A 22,784-nucleotide genomic window follows, 5' to 3' on the forward strand; every position below is an offset into this window, starting at 1 on the left:
TCATGTTTTAAAATGTGCGCTTTTGTGACATGTCTGATTATGTTTTTTTTTTCTTTTGTTATTTCTGTCCATGCAAAAGACTTTGTAACTTTGATATCAAAGAGTACTCTCAAAATAAAGGCTATTTTACAATCTATTTATCTACTTTATCTACAAATTTTGGTACCAATAGAAGGCACTGTGCAGAACTTTTAGGCATGTTTGGGCCAAAAATTGAGGCTCAGGTATGAAGATGATGTGGTGAGCAAACTGCCTGAGGGCACCATCAGGCAGGAAGGAGGATAGACACAACCCTGGTCGTGCTCTAGATGTCGATGCATAGTATAAAGCCAAAGGAAAACTATCAGTTGAAGAAATAACACAAAGCCCACACCTTTAGATCAGATTAAGGGGTGAATGTAGCAAGTAAGCACAGCTTAGGGTAGCAGGGTTGCCACAAACTCGTGGTCGTGCTGTAGATGGGCCTAAAAAAAAAACGCTGGTGGTCTTTGGGACTTTTTCACCTGGATTTAAGAGATGCCATCAAGCTTGAAATTGTCTGCTGGGTGGCACATGTGTTGGCCTGTGTCAAGTTTGACTTTGGCTGCCCTATCCCCCTCTCCAGCCCTGGGCTGTGGCACATCAGGGCCCTTGCTATATCCTTAGCACCTTAAATGCCTAAAACATATGCACATTACTTTATAAAGATATAAAGCATCAATCCTTAGATAACCTTGTGAAGATCAAGATAAAAACTTCAGCTAATGTAGACTTGTTGGTCCCAAAACTCTGCAAACTCTTTGGTACCTACTGTTGTTACTTATAGTCGATACAGGCTGATATTTACAGATGATAAATATGTTGTGAATATCAACACCAATAGCAGTATCATGCAAATAAACTCAACAAGATTGTCAAAATCTTTTCACTTCAATACCATGTATTTTGAACAATAAAATCTATGTATCTTAATATTTAAGGTAATAAAGTTTCAATTTCTAGAACTATTATGACTTTGATTACTCTGCTGCATTATGCTTGTTTTGTTTAATTCAATATCTTTTATATTATTGCATATTTTTTCAAACTTTTTAAAAATGTATTTATTGTTTTAAAAGTGTTCAAATGGTAAAATGTTCAGAATGTTTACAGTCATTAAATGCATGTGTTTCAGATGTAAAATCAAAATAAATCTAAGTAATCTTAGATGTTATTTTGGCACAATCGAGAGGCTCTATCAAAAAGTACTTGAGCTTTAATCCAAAAGCACTTTATAAACAGTTTTTCCATACATTGAGTAAAAACAGCATATTTATTACAAACCTACAGCATCATTTTAGAGAAACTTCTGAAAACAAACAAGGAGCTACAAACTCTTAGTAACTGTCATCCTCCACAGCAGGTTTATGACACCTAACTGTAATGAGTTTTTTATGCACTTGAGAAGTGTGAAAACTGATTTTGTTGGAGAAGTAAGACACCACTGTTCGGCTCAAACAGCCTTCTCTCTTCCTCTCCTACACAAACACTCCCTGCCTCCGACCTCCTGATGTCTGCTGGCAGAGCTGTCTGCGGAGCTTAATTGGTACTTTCTCATTTTTTCCCTCATTCCCTGACTTTGTCACTCTCTCATTCAGCTTTGTGTGTGTGTGCGTGCATGTGTGAAAACGTCTGTTGCATTGTGGGGAGAAAGAGAAAAGGGGTGTTTGTGTGTTTTTGTGGCAAGGAGTCAAGCGCGTGGGTGCCACTAAATGAAACAGAGGCCGAAGTAACTGCACCCTCTGTGGCGATGTGATTGGGCGAGCCAAGTCGGTTAACCAAATCTTGGAACGAGCCCGAGCGCTGCAAACACGCACTTACAGACACACACAGATACACAAGTTGTATTAGTGCCCAGGCAGCTTTCCTGCTGCTGATAATGAGCTGGTTTGGAGATGTGCTTTTGTTTGTGTGGATCTAAAAACACACTTTAATGACTAATTCGACTGCTTGCTCACTGCCAATCACACAGCAGCTCCACCAGACAAAAATGCATTCTGCTTACTTCCACAGTCTCTTTTTATTACTGCACACAGAGTCACATTTCACACCTGCTGACATGAGATACAAACATAGCATGAGATGCTCCTCTTCTGGGCTATTATGCTGTCAGTGACATTTTCGAAAATATAATCCTACTTCTCCTGACATTTCAAGCAGCGGCTTCTTACAGTACAAACTGCTGTACAGGCTGCCTGCCTCCTGATTTCAGATGTGTGTTTTTTTTCCTCTGGAAGCCCGGCAGTCAGTGGCTGCTTGTTGGAGCAATGATTTGATTAGGTTAGTGCTGATTACAGTCTTGTTGGTTACAATATACGGCTCTATCAGGGAGAGCAGGAAGGAGGGAGGGAGGGGGGAGTGATTGAGAGCGGGTTTGTCAAGCTGTCACAGAGCAAAGCTGCATTGTACTTCTGTGTTTAGACGAGGTGTGAATCAGCTGATATCAAAGAGCAGCAGAGAGGATATTAATACAAATGTAGCAGCAGTTATCAGCTCTAAAGACAGCGATAGCATGCTGCACCTCAATTGGCATCCTTCTGAATCATATCAGTAAAGGTAAAATGCTCCATTTTACAAACAAGACTATCGCAGACAAACACTTTAAACGCAGAGTGCCTTGTCTCTGCATTGCGCTGCAGAGCTGTAGACGCTCAGTGGCTCAGCTGTGGTTGTAATATTGTCTGAGAACAAATAATCTGAAAAGCCCTGAATGCCCTCTGCTTTGTAAGCTTTATGAAATATTAACCAAATTAATCTGCAGTCTTTGATTTCCTGAAGAACCACATGTATTATAACTGATTCAGAGTACACTAACAATCATTCCTGAGATTAATTCAAAGAAAGGCTGCCACATGTTTGATCTGTGCAAGCCAGGGACGAGGTGTAATTATTCTCCTCTTTATATTATGTTTTCTGTTAATTAGGCGTGCGCCGGTGAATGCTGCTCTGCTTGGGGGCGGTTGTAGCTAAACCTGTGAACTGGTTTGGTAGCTGGAGAGGAGAGGTGCTGCTGAGGTGCACATGAGCAAAGGCTGAACCTCTTAACTATTCGTACATGTCCATAGGATCCTGTTTGTGATTAGCTTTCCTTGAGCCAAGTCTGGAGGGACTGAAGGGAGTCAAAGATATCCTGTCAATGCAGCATCACTATATTTTACCCTAGATCAGTGATACTCAATGCATGGCTCTTGGGCCATGTGTGGCTCTTTTGTGATTATTTGTGGCTCTTTTATGTTTAAATTTGAAATATTACTCCCCCAGGAAAACCCTAAAAAGGGCTACTTTGACCTCAGAATTTATCCATTACAGGTCACATTAATCAGTTTGTTTCCCACAATTATACACCTGCCTTTAATTTTCAACCAATCATTTTTGTCAGTATATTTTCATTACCCTTATTTGCAATTTTTGCCCCTTTTTTGCCAGTTATAACCAATTTTTACTTCTTTAAGCCCACTTTGCCACTTTTTGCCACTTTTTGCCACTTTTATCCCATTTTTGCCCTTTTTCACCAGTTTTTGCCTCTTTTATTCTCCTTTAAGCAATGTTTTGCCCATTTCATCCATGTAACTGCCTTTTGCATTTAAATGCCACTTTTTGTCACTCTTTGCCCATTTTCCCACCTTTTTGATGCTTTTTGCCTGTTTTAATCCCTTTTTACTCATTTTTGCCATGTCTTTCCTGCTTTTTACTGTTTGTTCCACCTCTAACTCATTTTCTTGTCACTTCTCACCCATTTTGGCCACTTTCTGTCCTTTGTTACCACTTCATGCCCACTTTGCCCCTTTTCCCCATTTTTGCCACTTTTTGCTGCATTTTGACCATTTTTGCCACCTTTCACTCATTTTTATTGTCATTTTTACCCTTTTTTGCCACTTTTCACTTCTTAGATAGTGGCTCTCGCAAAGGTATTTTTCAACAACTTGTCTCTGTGGTTGAGCAGGGTTGAGTAACACTGCCCTAGATTTTTCAGTTTTCCCCTATAATCATAAATAATATCGCAGTAACTTAAAAAGGACTTCCCTTGGTGCAGACCCACTGCACAAATTACAGCAAAAGACCCAGCCTTTGTATTCACTGTATTCTTTAAATGCATGTTTTTTGACATAATGAGGTAGAAAAGCTGATAAAAAGTGGCACTGCCAGCCTGTTTTGCTCTGAAGCACTCAGTGAAACAGTGCAGTGGGGTGGAGAGAGAACAGAGTGCAATTGCGCCCTATCTCCCAATAGTAAAGAATCCTTTAAAAAAATTCTGGGACCAGATGGTGATCTGGATCACTCCCAAAATCTAATCAGTTCTTCCTTATGCCATTTCTGACATTTCCTGAAAATTTCATCAAAATCCGTCCATAACATTTTGAGTTATGTTGCTAACGAACTAACAAACTAACTAACAAAGTAACAAACCCTGCCAATCACATAACCTCCTTGGCCTAGGTAATAACAGAGTGTAGGGTGGTAAGGCAGCGGTTCAGCTCACTGGATAGAGCAGGAGCCCACATTCAGAGGCTGTAATCCTTGATTCACAGGTCACAGGATAAATTTCCCGTCTTGGTGCTGTTTGATGCATGTGTTCCCCCATTCTCTCTCCCCATATTTCCTGTCTCTCTTCAGCTGTCCCACCCAAATTAGAGCAAAAAGTGCAATAAATAATATCTTACTTTGACTCATGACAAGACTTTTGAATAGCTCTTTGACTGACATAACTGAACAGACTCTAAATTTAAGACATGTCCTAGCATCCTTAAGCCCCTTACTACTGTATTAATTTTGATTTATTGCAAATGAAGGCCCAGTTTTCATAAACACAGTGAAAGTTCACTTCTTGTGCCCGGGTCATTTGGGTGTTTCCCAGCAGCCACTTTGAAATATTTTCCCAAAACGCATCCAAATTTGTAGATGATAAATGTGAAAAAGCCTCCAAAACTTTACAAGATCTCTCAGCACTGAAGCCTTGAGGAAGATGATGTTTGTTATTTTCTCTCGTCGGTTCTCTCCACATCTGCAGTCGTGGTCGAGGGAGGAGCGACATCTGTGGCTCATGATTGACCAGCATTTAGGGAAAGAGATGGTTTGCATCTGGATCATGTTCAGGAGTTTGTTTAATATTCAGTCATTAAAAACAAGACATTGCTCAATATTTGTATTTAATTTTTAAAGCTGTTGGGTTGAGCAAGATATCAAAATAGTTTGATTTGGACTTGTGCTGCTACAGCCCTAGCTGTAACAACCTGACACATGGAATCAAGCTGTGTCTTTGTGTGTCTCACTTTACCAAGAGAATGATCTACTTCATTAATTCTTCAAGGGGAAATTCATCATTTCAATTCATTTAGGAAGAAGAGGAAATCTATGTTTAAAACACATCAGACCACAGCAAAAAAAAAAAAAAAAAAAAAAAAAACATCTGTGTTTGCCACCCTGTGAATCTGAATTCTGATTCTCTCTCTATTAGTTTGTGGCAGTGTTGGGTTAAAAACATGACAGAAGATTTGTAATTTTTTAAAGTTACAGAACTTTTTGATACTACTGATTATGAAAAACACAGAGATTGCATTGCTGTAAACCTGCCCCATATAAATATATTTCTGAAGTCATACGACACCAGCAGAACTTTGTTTGAAAAGGGTTTAAATTAAACCATTTTTAGCCTCTTTTTCTACATATTTTAGCCACTTTTATTTGCACTTTTTCATCACATTTTGTGCAATGTTTACCAATTTTTGGCACTTTGGGTTAGGGTTTGCCACATTTAAATCTGGTTTCACCACATTTTCTGCCCATTTTTGCCACTTTTACCTTAATTTGACTATTTATTATGCCCATATTTGCCACTGTAAACCCATTTTTGCCACTTTCTCATTTTTGCCAATTTCAACCTGTTCTGACACTTTAAATCCCATTTCACCACCTTTTCTGCCCATTTTTACCACTTGAAAGAAATTTTGCCACTTTAAAAGCTCTTCGCCACATGTTCTGCCTATTTTTGCCCATTTAACTGAATTTCACTATTACTTTCACACATTTTCCTACTTATTACCACTGTTTACAACTTTTTCTGCCTGTTTTTTCCACTTTTTACCCACTTTTGCCTCTTTTATCTCATTTTGTTCAGTTTTAAGAAGAGGGGTTTATATTTTGAAGAAGGATATATTTCCCATATAAAAAAAATACATACATACAGGCTTTGATAATAGTAGTTATTATTCAGGTCAAAAAATGGAATATGGTTATCACAGCTTAACTTTATAGTGGACCATGATTTTGGTGTCCTCCACAGGCCCCGAGTTTGGCTGAGCCCCCTTTGCCCTCCTTTTGGGCAGCCTTGGCTGTTTGCATTCACATATGCAGCTCCCCTGGGTAAATTTGAGAAATGTTCAGGTTTTTTTTTTTAAGCTGAGAGAAGTTTTGATAATTTCTTCTAATAGAAATAATAGCCTCCTGCCTTCTTCAGTAAAAGTCACTGTGAATCTTTGCTGTGAAATTTAATCCTTTATTTTGTGTGACACCTACCCCCCGTCAAGTTAAAAAGGCTCTAAAAAAAACAAGACAGAAATTATAAGTCTTATTGCTAATGGTGTTCTTTGCTTTGTTGGTCAAACAGAGGCTGCTGTATTAATTTCAGCGTGTTTAATTGTAAATGAAAACTCCTCATAGAAGCTTTAATTATGACATTATGGGGTTTAACAGTCAGTATATGGCTTTGTGTGTAGGGGGGTCGTGTTGTACCTTGTGTAGATATTTTTACAGGCTGATATGATTCCCTGTTTAGTAGAGCAATTTCTGGAGGCCTGAGGGCTGAATAAAAATGGCAGAGTTCACCAAGAGCAGAAGGGGCTTCACTCCGAACATGTGACCAAAGGACGAGGGCTGCAAAGTAAAATCATTTGAAGGGATTTATAGATTGTAGATTTAATGTCCGTCTGATGGAGAGAAAGGGAGAGAGAAAGAGAGAGAGATCAGCATTAATCCTCTTAGCTGTTTGTTTGGTAATCTGATTTAGTCTGATTTTTAGGCTGCTATCTGTGCTTGTGGTTACTGATGCTGTCTCTGGATTGACCATAGCCATTTTCACCTTCAACAGCCACCCACGCCATCCTCCTCCTCCCTCCCTCCTCTTCCTCCTTCTCTGGTATATCAGGATTTGACATATAAACAAAATATCGGCATATGTTAATCCCTGGCGCAGTTCAACAAAATCCAGCGATGTGTCTGCTTATGAAACGATTCCCCCCGCTCTGACATCGCTCCAGAGAAGCACACTACGGCTGTCCCTGCTCCAAATAAATGACCTACTTTGAACATTAACACACATTTACATGCAGGCAAATTCCAGGGCGGCTTCGTAGTTTCTGTTCACCGGCTTGGAGACTCTTCTCGCTTTAAGTGTTACATGGCTGTGGTCCAGTTCTTAGAAAATCCAGCTTTTCTTTCTAATTCTTCTCCTTTCTTTGTGGGAATCTCACTCACAGCTAAAGGGTGACAAGTTAGCCCGTCTTTTAATCCAACCGTACTTTCCTAGCGTGTTAGAGGAAGGTGAAGCTGGCACAGAGGCCCACCTTGGGTGCTCCTCCCGGGCTCTACTGGAGCTATTTCCAGACCACGCAGCCCCCCTCCTGTCTCCTCCACCTCAGACTCTGGTGGGGAAACCACACCACTGCACAGTCTCCCCCTCCTCCCAGTCACAGACACGACTCAAGAATGGATCCATTATTCACACAGGCTGTTAGGGGACTGGCACACGAGGGTGGGATGTGGTAGTGGGACACGAATACTCACTTTTACTTAACTTAGAACTGCTCAAGCAAGCAAAATACATGATGAGAGCTTGGTATTTTTAGGAAAAGACATCAGGTAGCTCAGCATTCCTGGTATTATTACACAAAAATTTCTTTTACAAGTGTGTTTTCTGACTGGTTGAAGTTACTGGAAGTGCTCATAGAAGAATAGATTTACTGTGTGGTTACTTTCTTGACTACTCAAAAATTATTTCTTTATTTTTTAAGATATAATTTTGGGCTTTTATGCATTCATGTAGAGAGGAGGAATGGATACAGTTGGGAAAAAGGGATGAGAGACATGCAGTGAAAGAGTCACAGACCAGACTTGAAGCCAGGCCGCCAGAGTACATGGGACGCAACCTAACCGCTAGGCCATCTGCATCCCTTGTATTTTATTACCAAAAACGCAGGCAAACTCCTGCACACAGTCTAATTTGCACAAAAACATCAGCAGCTTCTCAACATACAGATATACTGGCAGTATTTTAATGCAATGTAGATCTGCGAGGTTTTCCTGCAATTTTGAGGAATTCATTTCTCTTCTGTACACCTTTAATGAAAAAGATGTAGTTTTTTAAAGTTTTGTTTCCCTTCAATTCAATTGCTCATTAAGATGGGGGAAGCAGAGGGCTTCAGTTAGGGATGGACAATCATATTTGAACACTTGAACAGTTATTAAAAAAAATATCCTGAATATAATGCAATTATCTAATTTTTTGTAATGATTGTTTCTATTGGCACCTGGTTGTGATGCAGAACTAGCACTATCCTCAGGATCTATCACTACCTTCTTCTTAAACATGCTCCTGAACATGATGGAGGAGGACTTCCTGGTTCATCTCTCAGTTGTTGTCACTTGTAGTCACTTAAGTCAGCCTACTTGAGTGGCATAAATGATCAAGATGAAAGTATGTGATCGAGGTTTTTTTGAACATTTAACAAATTAGCTCTTAACTAGTATGCACACTTAAAATAAAAAAGTTAGCATCAGTATTTAACTCAGAAATATAAAGCTAGTGTAACTGCAGCACATTTAAATAAACACGTTTTTTAACTCACAAATGTTAAGTTTAGTTTAACTGTTATTTTTGAGGCACTGAGTTCCCACATTTTTATAAGTAAGGCCAACTAAGTTGACTTTACAGTGTGCAGTTACATGGGCTGCATGGCAGCTCAGGGGTTAGGGCTACAGCCTTGCAGCTAGTAAGTTCCTGGATTGAATCTCAACTGGGGGGCCTTTATGTGCAGAGTGTGTATGCTCTCCCCATGCGTGCATGGGCTCTCTCTGGGTACTCCAACTTCCTCCCAAAGACAAGTTTGGTCAATTGACAGCTGGGATAGGCTCCAGCCCCTGGATGGATAGATACAGATACACAGAGGCTAGAGTCCTACAAGCTTAGTCTGACCTGTGGCTCCTCACCCTCATGTCATCATCTTGCCTTATATCTGATAAAGGCCATAAGCCTCAAAATAAATCTTAAATTTAAGTTTAGTTTTTAACATATGGTACTAAAAGTATCAAATAATGAAACATTCTGACAACCTTATGTTAAACACAAAGCAACAGAACCGTAGTGCAACCAAAGTCAACTCAGCTTTGGCCAAACAACGCTTGACGGCACAATGCAGCTCTACACAACATGACATGGATGAATGTATAAGTGCTCTCTATCCCTCTGTCACTCTTTTTCTCAAAAACACATAAAGACACACTGACAGACACACAAAGACCAGATTGTGTACGAGTTTGCTCACGGAGCATGATAAGAAAATGTGGTAAATGCGTAATCTGATATGCATGACTTGAGGTTTCTTTCTGCCTTTTCTTTTCCTCTTGGAAATCGCAGGTTGCATCCATAATTTACACCAGCCTCCGTCTGTTTCTCTCTCTCTCTCTTCCACTCCGTTCTCCTCCCTCTCTTTCTTTTTTTCTCTCCCTCCATCTCCTCTTCTCTCTCTCTCTCTCTCTCTCTCCTGGCAATCTGGCTTTTGCAGCTTTTGCTCATTAGCATATTGCAGAATGTGCAGATGCCACTAAAAATTATTCACCTTGCAGCGCTTTGATGCCGTTTTCACATGTGTACAAACTACACCGTCGACATTTTGCACAGCCCAACAAACAAAAGCAGAGGGATGAAATTTTTTGGTGTAATGTGACGCCCTTTACTGTGATGTTTCTTTCATCCTTATCCACCCCAATTACATCTTCCATCACGTCAGTCAAAGGTTTTTGACACAGTAACAACGATAAATGGAGTGTTTCTTCTCAGCTGGGGTTTTAAATGAACACTTAATATTCATGCAGATAACTGAATACATAATTTCCATGCTGCTCAAAGGCTAATTGGACACCGAATTCATGCATGTTTCTGCATCAAATGGAGACTCATCTTGCAGAAGAGAGCCGGGATATTTGGTGTAGCATTTGTCTCCCTCTTTAAGATTGATATTGGTGCTGATAGAGACAGATCAATAGTCATACATGGTAACACACCATTGGTTCAACATTGCTAACACTGCTGTTCAGGTTTCACACCCTTGGGACCGCTTGAAGCAGAGCCAGAAAGGCATCACCACTGAGGTAATGGTGCAAGAATGTGCTCCTGTAAACATCCTTTCAATGGGATTTTTCCAAATAACCCACATCAGAAGAAGAAAAGCAATATGATGACGTGCAGAAAGACTTGGCGTCACAGCTTGTTTGGGTTCTCGTGTGCTTGTCGTTACCTGACGAAAACAAGCTGCCTTGGATGCAAAGAGGAAATACCACAAAATGTTATCACTCTATCATGTGAATCATTATGTAAGTGTCCAAAACAGTTAAATCAATTCAGTCAGTTCAGATGTGCCTAAGGTTCAGTTTTAATCTCTAAAATGTGTGTTTTGAATGTGAGTAATGCAGGGAGATAGAAGGACTTTGTGTGTAATCTTCACAGCTGAGGAGAAGTTGCTCCCACAAATTTCTAATACTTTAAAAATGACTGCTCTGTTCTAACAGCCTGTTTGTTGTCACAGCAGCTGCCATGATTAAACTATTATAACAGACATGGTATGTTTATCCTAACAACCCTGGATGCTACTTGGAAGACTGCTACGTAAAGCCCAAAACACACTGGGGCTGTCAGATATGTGTCCAAACAATTGTGGCCATTATTATCATTCTATGAGTGAATCAACCAGATGCAACTAGATGTGTGTGGACAATATCTGCCGCAGCAGTTTATGCCATTGCTCTATTTGCGGCGTGTTCAGCCGTGGCTGGTAGATTGCTCTCCTGAGAGATCAGCGGTTTCTTCCATCTTGGCTGCTGTTGTAGCAGCTCTGTTTGAGAGCACACAAAAAATGAAGCGCCATCTTTTGCTCCAGGTGTAGAACAAGTGGGAGGCATCAGCTGCTGGAAGGCTAGCACCTGGCCATGCAGTGGCTTGTAGGAGTTTGACTGTTGGTTCGCTGCAGTCGGTGTGTGCAAGGGTCGGCAAATGAGGCACGTCATATGATGTGACGGGACCGTCCAGTGCTGGTGTGGTTTGGGCTAAAGGAAGCATGAACGGCTAATTGTAATGCTATTCTGTTGCTGCATCTCATTCACAACTTGTTCTGTTTATTTGGGATGGCTCATGATTATTCTCTACCATCAGATGCAAAAAGCGCCCCCTAACAAATAACTTCCTGCCCCCTTAATGTTAAACAAGACATTCCAGGATTAGGTATCGAGCAGACATTTGGCTCAGCATCATCTACTTCTGTTGCTTACTTCTTGGTTTGGAGTGAACACTCTGTTCAGTAAAACCTGCACTCCATAAGGTGTATTCAACAACAGTAACCATTTTTTTGTTTTATGGCCTTCTTGGTTAACCCTGTAAGCTGATTACAAAGTATTTTGAGATTGCTCACAGCATTAACCAGGAATGCCACTTTTGACAGCTTTTAACCTTTATTATGTGAAATTCATCAATGAAAGAAAAAAGTGTTTAAGTTTACACTTTTTAGACTCTGTTTTTTTTAATGAACAGAGTCATTAATTCAAAACAAGAAATGAGCAACAGAGGTGGGCAGAAATGAGTAGCACACTCCTACTCATCATATACCGATTGGCCAGATTCCGTGTCTGTTGTCAGATGTGTCCAAATGCAAAGCTTCAAGCAGGTCAGAGAATGACCAGACCAATCAGCATTATTTGGTTAGAAAAAGGAAGTAGCTACGGGCCTGGTGCAAGCATGTAAACAATGGAGGCCATTGAAGAGATTAGGATAGATTGAGCTATGGCGACAGATTTATCAGGCCTGAACAACATTTCTTTGTCAGAGGAAGAGCATAGAGCGATGTCGATGCTTTTCTTTGTTTTTGTAATCTTCTCCCAGCTGGCTTCTGGTTCCACTGATGGTTAATAATGATGACAGCTGCCTGTCAAGCTTAAATTATGAAGTTTCTTAGCAGCAGCAGACGTCATCTGTTGCTCTGATTGGCCCATAATTAATGTGACAGACAGAGCGTTCATTCAAACACCATCTGAAAATTTTAGAAAGGTTCTGCCTTTCCCAAACACTGTGTATGGGCTGTTACACATGTGGGTGTGATGTAACCCATGCAATGAATATGTGAAGCAGTCTATCTGGTGTATCAGGTTAAGTGAAAGCACTCAGGAGACAGAATTTACAAACTGTGTGATTCATGCCCTTCCTTTATTTCCTGTTCCTTATTTCATTTTGAAAGTACACTGACTTCTTTCTGAGTAGCTTCAAAACACATCACCAGTGTGTTCTGTTCCAGGATAAAACATTAGTGTGTTGAGAGGCTGCTCTGACACAACAAAGCTAAAAATCCAAACTGCAGCCCTCTCCTTCGTATGCAAAAACAAACGGTGCCTGTATCAGCTGATGCTTTACTGTTTGGATAAAGACGTAGGTTTAAATCAGGATTCTTACCAGTGTGGATGAGGACGCTCCTGTGTTCCCTATTAGGCAAAAATCAGCTTCTTAATCCTCATCAATCACAGAGCGAGTCTAAAATGAGACAAAACAGAATGCAACGCACATCAGGGAGCGTGACAAAACACAATCTGCTTTTCAGTGATAGGAAAACAAGACTTAGGTGGCATCATTTATCGAGATGTAATAAAGCGCCCTGTCGTGCTTCTGACAGATTGGAAGCACATAACAAGGACTGACAGAGCCGGAGAGAATGTGCATCTCTAATCCCCACCAAATATGAAAGATAAAACACTTAAATGACAAATGCGAGCTGATTTCTCGTCTTCCTTGTGAGTGTTTTGCGCCACTCTGGTTGCAGAAGCAGCTGTCTTTGAACTCTCCAGGCTCTAATCATGGAGGAACATTTCTTCTTCTGCTTCTGGCTTCTTCTCTGAGTACGACATGCAGATCTCCTAATGGGACGGCCGCTCGCTGACTATAAATGCGCCAGCTCACTTTACAGGACTGCATCTTTAACTCTTTTGCTTCCCTGTTTGAGACTCCCACATCTTTTCATTAATATTCTGCAAGAGTGCTTCCCAAAACCGTCTGATTTTATTTTTTCCACATGTGTACTGGCGGTACAGTAGGCGGTGAGATAACTCACAGGCTGCAGATTGCCCCATATTTAATTACTGTTAACACCAGCACTAGCAAGCTAAATACGCCTCCATGATTTATTCATTTCCCCCATATTTGAGTCAAATTAAATTAGTCATATGAGTTTAATTAACTAAATATGATCTGTGATTGTAATTTCACACTTGGATATGGGATACAGAAAAGGATACTTGAGCACAAAGAAAAGTATTGTTAACCAGCACTCATTAGAGCTCTTACATGAAGTCAGGTTGGCATTATCAACAGTTGAATTAGTGTAACAACTGCTTCCTAATCAAGGTTTGCACACGGTTAGAGCTGTGGATCACTCGGCTCACTCCATTATTCACTGTTGCTGTTGGTCATTGAACTGTAGCTAATGTAAGAACCTCCCCTCATATTTGAAGAGACCTGTGCTCTGCTCATTATACTTACTGAAGACAACAAAGCAGCATCAGAGAAATAACACTTTAGTCCCAGATTTTGGAGGGTAGTTTCACCCTTGGAGAAATAGGGAAAAAACAAAACAAGTTCTCTCATTTCTCTTCAATGATACCTAAACATTGCAGATATCAGAGTCAACCTGGAACCAAAATCAACAAAATGGAAATTACAATATATATATATATATATATATATATATATATTTTTTTTTTTTTTTTTGCATTAAAAAACATTTTAAAGACAAGTTCACTTTGAGAGTTTCCAATAAAGAGTACCATAATCAGTGGAATATAAATCACACCCGTATATAAGACGTAGTCTTTTTCAGGGTCTCCCGGAGGGAAAGGTTTTACCTGTCTTCCTATATGAAAATTCTAAACCTGCTCTGCCAAGTCAAGTAAAATGACAGCACGATCAGGGGTTCATGGCAACTCAGCAACCGGCAGGACAGTACCCTAGGTCATTAGGCAGAGATTTCAGTGGGAGCACAAGGATCTGTCTGCTCTAAGGTTGTTAAAATTAGGTTCACTCAAACTATCTGAAAACATGATAAAACATATATGAATGGTTCATGCAAAGGTCTTGAGGTAATAGGACTTGTGTTTTGGGTGATTTCATTTGGCTTTAAACGCTGAAAACAATTAAGATGTGATGTGATTTTTGACAGCAATATGTGAAGGAGGGGCCAAATGGAAAAAAAAGTTGGGAACCACTGCCCTAGGTCATGCTTACCTGTCACATCAACCCCCTTACCCCACCTGAAAAACATGGATTTTCTTATCTTTTTCCATAGATTATTTCCCATACCCCTGGTAAAAATGCAAAGGAATCCAGATCATGACCAGGGTTGTGTCAACCCTCCTTACCACCTGATGGCACCCTGAGGAAGCTAACTCCCCACATCCACACTTCAATTTTTGGCCCAAACATCCTAAAACGTATACACAGTACTGTATAATGTAATGCAAACAGGTCTGAGAAAAAATCTGCAGAAGCATTTTCTCCAACACCGTACATATTATATTTGTACATATATTTCTTATTCAACCATTGCAAGCATCGATGATAGACTCAGATAGACTGATACACATTCACCATGGGAGCTCCAGTGTTTTTTCTATTCAATTACACCTGGTAATTTCTCTGCCTGTATGTCTTTAGTCAAAAGAGTAGTTCTAAAGCACAATATCTAATGCGGGTATTATTTCCCACTCATACAAATGCTCCATCATGGTGCTAAATGAGCTGCAATGAGTGATTTAAAAAGCACACAGTAATTTACTGATCCCTGGTAATGAAACATGAGGCCGGGTGGCGTGTTTTCTCACTCGCTGAGAGGAAATATGGCTGCTGAGAGTGACATCGACTTAGAAAAACAGTGTCACTCTGCCGTGCGACACAGGCAGAATTATCAGAGAAAAACAAATGGAGGCATTGATTCACTAGTTGTTTATTTACAGCCCTCTGCGGAGGAGAAATAAATTCCCCTGTTGAGGCTTTGTTTCCCCATCATACGACACAACGGGATGCAGGAGAAGCAGGGTGAGCAGGCCACACACACAGAGAGACAGAAACACACACACAAATGTCTTACATCTGGATTAATCTCCAATGGGCGTCGTCACAGATGCCATTAAACGTAGCAGAAGGCGAGAATCATGCAGGAAAAAGAGGCTGCCATCTGAATAATTTATTCAGAGGCTCATCTTGTCTCACACCGCGGGGATTTCTGCTTTCAATTTACACTCCTCTCCTCCCCATATTCAAATCTGGGAGCAGATTTGTTGTGATTGGCACACGGAAGGTCAACGTTAGCGAGCTAGCGTCGACGCCATCCTCAGTGGGCTGGTGTGCTGGTCTATTAGCACACCACTAGGATAGTTTGTGTGCGTGTGGCAGTCTTTGTTTACCTCAGTGTGTGCCGGGTGACACTGGAGAATAGGCCCGGGGAGCGCAGAGACAGCACTGTGTCTGAGCTTATTAGGCGGCTTTCCAAGGACACAGGAGGCTCTAGACATTACACTGGCTAGGGAAAAAAACACTAATGCTAATCATAGCGGGAAGATGTTAGGACTACAGACTCAGAAAGGACTAGAAAGGGGGGCAGACAGGATAAGGGAGGAAGAGAAAGTGGAGGATGAAGAGAGTTCAGGATGAAGTCATGGCATGTCCTCGCTCTGAGTGTCACTCTGGGACTGAGAAAAGGACGGAGAACACTGCAAAAAGGCGCAGGTCATCTACAACAAGAAGAGCTGCCATTAGCTAAAGGTACAAAGAACAACTGAAGAGAGAAAAAACAATCCTCTCAGAGTGACAAACTGTATTTTTCAAGTCTTGTGTTTGAAATTTCCGACATTCGAGGCAGCACAAAGGATTTGTTTTGTTGTCTTGTGCTGTTGTTGTTCAATTCCTCTGGGAGCAGATCAGTCTAGTTCACTTTACACTCCATGTAGGCGGCGTACATACAACAGAGACAGACAACATATTTGAGACTTGAGCACTGTTTGTCTAAAGATGCTCTGTCAGAAAGCAGCCTCTCATTCTGTGATATGTAATCCAAACTCTGAAGCAGAAAAACGGGTTACAAGGTTGCTTGACACGGACGGGGGGGGGGGGCTGTCTGTGCTTACCAAGCAAAATGCCCTTGTCATTTTCCAGTAGTAAAATGGTATGTGCTAGCTGGCGCTGATGACAGGACTTGGCTGTTTTCTGCCGTTGCAGGCATGAATGGCCCCTGTAGTAGCCGGGCACAGTGCAGCGGTTCAACAAGGCCTCTTTAACCAGCTGAATGACAGGCGAGCAGACGGGCTGCGAGCCAACCACAGACATTCGGCTCTGGCTGCTGTAATGATGCCAATTCAGCCAGACCAGAGAGACCACGTGACAGGGGGGTGGAGGGCAGAAAGAGAGGGGGAGAGGAGAAATCGGTGGAGTTAGGTCACCAGGCTCAGTCTCTTTTCTTCCACAGCTCTCCCATAGAGTTGTAATGGTACTAGACTTTTAGATTTTGTTATGACACCAATAAAAGTCAAACAACATCAAGATATGTGTCAATAACCTGGCAACAAAATAGGCATCCAGTTGGCACCTGATGTTGGGTATTTTCTTGTTTTCAACAGACCAATATTGCACACAAACTCCTGCACATTGTCCTAACTGTATGAATACATCTGCAAGAAGTTTGGGACTAAAAATGTTTCTAATATACTAAACAGTGCATCCAGGAAGTATTCAGACCCCCTTCACTTTTTTGCAACTTTGTTCTGTTTGAGCCTGATGCTACAGTCAAAAAAATCTTATTCTTATTAATGTGCACTCAGTGTCCCATAACAACAAAGTGAAAACAGAATTTTAGAAATTTTTGCAAATTCAGTAAAAATAAAAAAACTGTGATATCAACTTCATTTAGACTCTGCAAAAACACTTGAAATTTAGTTAGGTTCCTCCCATTCTTCTTGATCTTTGTTGAGATGTTTCCACACTTTGATTGGAGTCCACCTGTGGTGAATTAACTTGAATGGGCATAATTTGGAAAGGCTCACACCTCTCTAGGTGGCCTCACAGCTAGAAATTCACATCAGAGCAAAAACCAAGCCATGAGGTCAGAGGAACTGCATGCATATGTCACAGACAGGATTGTTGCAAGGCACAGATCTGGAGAAGGCCACAAAAAAAGTTATGCTGCACTGAAAGTCCCCAAGAGTACACATCTCCACAGTTCTCAAACGGAAGAAGTTTGGCACAACCAGGACACTTCCAAGAGCTGGTCACCTGACCAAACTGAACAATCGGGGTAGAAGGGCCTTAGTAAGAGATGTGACCAAGAACCTGATGGTCACTCTGACTGAGCTCCAGAGATCCTGTGTGGAGATGGGACAAAGTTCAAGAAGCTCAACCATCATTGCAGCCCTCTACTGATCTGGGCTCTCAGATGTTGCAATTGCCAAATCCATCTGAATCATCTTGAATTGTACTGATTTTTAATTGTACAGCAAGGTGGCGTTCAATCCTTGCTGGAAAATAGAAAATATAGTGAAGAAGATGGAAAATATTTCTGTGGAGATTTTAAATGGTAAATGGACTTGAGCTTGTATGGTGTGTCTTTTTTGTTTTTGACTACTCTATTTGGGGTTAAGTGTCTTGCCCAGGGACTCATCAACATGTGACTGCAGGAGCTGGGGATCGAACCCCCGACCCACTGCCTGATTGCAGGATGACTGACTCTACCTACTGATCCACAGTGGCCCAACAGCCACTGTACTGGCCATGCAGATCATTTGTAGGATGTAGCCTAAACTTTATCACCGTGTCTCAAACGCTCTCAGTGAGTTATCACACATATTTACTGCTCTGCTCTCACATCAGCTCACCCAAAATTCACACCTGTTCAGTTATAGCAGCTCACCCTAAAAAAGCCGTGAACTTTCCAGGTGTTTTGTATACGGGTAAAACCACTATTTGTTGTCTTTTTGTTACCACAGGGATTCTCCGAACGTGCAGATTGTTAAACTTTAAATGTCACTGTCCACAGCCCGGAGCGCTGTGTCAGTGGCCCTTTGCACTCTGCCTTGTGGAAATCTCTGTGCAAACTGAGGGGAAACTCAGCACCGGTATGACGCAGCATGGAGGAATGCACCAGCGGATGTGGCTCTCTCTCTTTTCTTCTTCTCAGTCAACCCCCGTCTCCTCCTCCTCCTGCTGTGGGCAGGTCCATATGCACCCAGTAATTATCAGGGTTATTTTCTCCAGAGGGCCAAATCCCTGTTTATGGGCATGAGCGTGTGTCACAAGGCCCGCAGGACGCTGACTCTGTCTGCAACCCCAAAGAAGAGAAAAACCCTCTGCTTTAGTGACACTGCGGTTGCCAGATTCTGCTTTGCTATTGCTCTGAAAATGTGATTTTTTGGTAGCTGTGTCATGACCTCGAGTGAGACAGCAGGAATGATGTTTCGTGTGAGCTTTCACCTGAGTTATTTCTGGAAACCACAGACTTCACAAAGAGGCAGAAAGAAATATTAATACTCAGTCACTGAACTGAAAAAATAGGCAGAATATTTTCGATTTAAATCTGTGTTTTTATCTATTGTAGGCATGAGGGCAAGGGTGTTTTATGTTAGCTTAACAAAACTATAATTTTCTACTATTAACAGTTTGATTCAGTCAATTCCCAGAGCCAGGCACTGTGGAGAACTGTGACCCAGGCTCCAGCACACATTTCCTTTTGGCAAAGGCTGCACAGGAATTGAAAGGCTGAGGGTTAACAAGCCCAGTAAAAAAAAGCAGCAAATCAAACTATGCTAGGTATTAAAGCAGTTAATTAGAGGCAAACAGGAGGCAACTTTGTCTCCTGAATGGGACTGAGAGTAGGTTTGTTCTCGTGCTACAGTAGGCTCGTAAGCAAACAAGAGCCTGGAGCAGCCTGAATTACAAGCTCAAAAGTAAATCTGCATGTAACAAACTGTTAGACAGGGTCAGCAGTGCACACTCACACAGAAAACACACACCAAAAAACTGGCTGCTCTCTCCACAAAAGCTGCTTCCTCCCCGTTTCATCACGCAGGCCGGGCTTTGTTAGCGTGCGGAAATGCCTCCAGAGGGAATGAAAATACTGGCAAGTCCCTGCAGCTCTTTCTGGAGAGAGAGAGAGAGAGAGAGAGAGAGAGAGAGAGAGAGACTGGGGGAGATAGAGACGAGTCCCGCAGCTGCAAGATCGCGCACTTTTAAACACGCAACCACACGAACGTATGCCAAGTGCCCATGTAGGTGGAGGGCTCGGGTTACGGACAGAGATAACCGTGTTAACCTAAAGAACATAAACACCGTGTGCGGTTACAGCACTGTCAGGAAGCTTACACTGATGGTACACAATCTAAAGTTGGACACATGTTGTCACGGCTGCCACAAAATTACAGGTAATGTCACTGTGAATGCTCATGTTATTGCTAAAAATCTGGGGGTTTTCCAGCCTGGGGATAACACTCGGAGAACTGAGCGACCCTTCTTCCGAGAGCTGCAGGATTGTTTTGTTTAGAAAAAAAAACTCAGGGAAAAGGTCACAAAATTTTAAGATTTTGTTGATTTTATAAAGCAATCACAGTCAATATAATTTGGATTTTATGACCAAAAAATTGAAAAAAAACCCCTCTTTAATGTCAGATTGAAAAGCGATTTCTACAAAATAATATTAAATAACAATAAGTAATGTAAAATAGGCATGGTGCTACTAGTCTCACAATCCGTGAAATGGGGATCACCTGAGTGCAGTGAATGTGTCCTAAGTGATTGTAGTATAAAGACTATGTCTTGAAGGTCTAGTCACTGCTTAATTAGTATTCATGCCTGCCATTACACCATGAAGACAAAAGAACACCCCACTCTACGACTACTCTGAAAGAGTTACAAGCTTCAGCAGTTAAGATGGGAGAGACGCTGAATACAACAACTATTGCCTGGGTTCTTCACCAGTTTATGGGAGAGTGGCAAAGAGAAAGACACTGTTAAAGAAAACGCAGATTAGATCTCTACTGGAGTTTGCCAAAAGTCATGAGGGAGACTCCATGGTCAAATGGAAGAAAGTTCTTTGGTCTGATGAGCCCAAAATGGGGCTTTTTGGCCACCACACAAGACACAAGACCCCATCCTCCACTGTGTGGCGGAGGCATCATGCTGTGGGGATGCTTCTCGGCAGTCGGCCCTGGAAGGCTTGTAAAGGTAGGAGGTAAAATGAATGATGAAAAATATAGGAAAATCCTGGAGGACAATCTTATTCAGTCTGCATAAGAACTACAACTTTGGGGACAATTTATTTTCCAAAATGACAGTGACCTGAAGCATACAGCAAACGCTACACAGAAATGGTTTAAAGACAACAAGGTTGATGTTCTGGAGTGGCCGAGTCAAAACCCAGACCTCAGTCCAATGGAGAATTTGTGGCTGGACTTGAAAAAGGTTGTTCAAGCTCAATCCCCATGCAAGCTGACAGAGCTTGCGCAGTTTTGCAAAGAGTGGAGTAAAATTGCAGTGTCTAGATTATTATCCCTATTCACACAGACTCAGTGCTGTGATTGAAACCAAAGCTGCATCTACTAAATAGTGACTTAAAGAGGTGAATATGTATGCAGTCACTTATTTTACATTAAATATTCTTCTTTAAGTGACATTATTTTGTAGAAATCTGTTTTCATTTCGAAATTGAACAGGGTTTTTTTTAATTGTTTTCCTCCTTTTTCCAAAGAGCTGAATTTTAATGACCATGATTGATATATAAAAGGGTAAAACATCAAAGGGGGTGAATACTTTTTATCGGCACTGTACCTGCAGTGGCAGCTCAACGATAGTGCCACCCCATCCAAGCTGCAAATATTCAAACTGTGAGTCAAAGTTTGGTGAGTTGAAAACAAGAGAAAACACATGCCCCACACAAAAATGTGCAACTTCACCACTTTAGCCGCCTCATGTTTAAAAACCCCACCATCCGTGATAAACACTAAGCCACTGTGCAGCCCAGTACCTCCTTAGTGCTCTTAATTTTTTTCATACTATTCCATTACCTCACTCCATGGCCATCTCCTTTAGTGAAAAACACGTGTTTGTAATCACACAATGGCACTGAAACAACAGATGATTGCAATCAAACAAGTCAATGGCCAGCACTTAAAGGCAGAAATACAGCATATTAGTAAGAAACAGAAACCCTTGGATGAGAGATGCTTTTAATAGATTGGTCCATTGTGTGAGTACTGAGAGTGCAGACAGTGAAATCACCCATATGTTTCATGCTAGTTCAGTATGTTAAATGGTAGCAGCCGCTGCGACAAGTATCCAAAATACCCACTTGAAATTCTGTCACGCTGTAGAACATGGTATATTTTTCACAAGGCAGACTTGCCAGGTTAATTTTTTTGGAACTTTTTCGAGCGAGAATAACTCTATGGAGGGATTTTCAGCTCTACACTGTCTCACTGTGCCACCTACACTCACAGTCAGTTTGACCCAGGAGGATTTAAAACAGTGCACAATTTTTATTTAATATTTCATGCAAATTGTTCCTCCTACACAAAACTGACAGACTCAGCCGCCTACCACCTTGTCTTTTTAATACAGCTGCTACAAGTTTTCTGAGATGATCGCCTACTGTCGGTGCTGGTACTTCAGGCTGACTGCATAGCAAACACAAGAGTAGAACATGGTAGCAATCACCTGTACGAGAAGAGGCTTTACAGGGTATACAAAGTCATAGTAGTTCAATGACTTCTGGAACATTTATGAGCACAGTTTCAATGGTGCATTGCAATAATTTGGAGCCAACTGTCTATGAAATAGTATTGGATGACACAAGAATGATAGCAAATGTGACATCACACACTTTTGGTACAGCCCATGGTGAGAAAAGCTTTCTAATGCTGGGCGCTACAGAGAATTTGCCGGTCCTGCTTTTGACCTACCTGTCTTTATAGTGGTATTTTTCAATTCAAAGACAATAAATGTGGGATGCTACTAGTTCAGTGGTAATGTCCATGCATGGGCCGTTGTCCTCAAAGCAGACAGTCTGGGTTCACACTTGGCCTGTGGCTTCTTTTCCATATGTCATTCCCCAGTCTTTCTATCCCAAGTTCCTACAATGTCCATCCTACAATTTTAAACAGCAGAAATCCTACCTCATACTGGCCTGGGTAAACTTTTACCACACTAACTTTACTAGGCTACATCAAAAGCAGTGATTGTTGAATTCACTGTAAATGACATTAAAATTTTCCACGGCCATTTTGATGGCTTGTTTTCATGAGCTATAAAGCGGTGGGTCACTTTGAAGTTGACGCAAGGAATCGTGGATCAGTTTTTCTTCTCACCTTTCTTAAAGGCAATAAAGGAAGGAATGAAGCTCATTTCTTTTTCATTTAGAGGATTCAGACAGCTATTAACATGGCTGACACTTAAATACCTCCAAGGTTGTTTCACTCAGTAAGAAACC

General features: G+C 41.3%; 1 protein-coding gene across 5 annotated transcripts in view; it reads right to left on the reverse strand.

The window, feature by feature from the left end:
• Positions 1–22,784, reverse strand: part of zmiz1a (zinc finger, MIZ-type containing 1a) — a 191,783-nt gene that overhangs the window by 111,426 nt on the left and 57,573 nt on the right. For 3 of the 5 annotated variants that reach the window (XM_041789655.1, XM_041789656.1, XM_041789652.1), the window contains exon 3: positions 12,725–12,802. The gene's annotated coding sequence lies outside the window, so the exon portion shown is untranslated. Of the gene's footprint in view, positions 1–6,747; positions 6,767–12,724; positions 12,803–19,317; positions 19,338–22,784 lie in introns of those variants that run through there. The other 2 variants (XM_041789653.1, XM_041789654.1) reach the window with 2 other exon arrangements.

This window comes from Cheilinus undulatus, linkage group 6, assembly GCF_018320785.1.
Source record: "Cheilinus undulatus linkage group 6, ASM1832078v1, whole genome shotgun sequence".
NCBI classification, from domain to species: domain Eukaryota; kingdom Metazoa; phylum Chordata; class Actinopteri; order Labriformes; family Labridae; genus Cheilinus; species Cheilinus undulatus.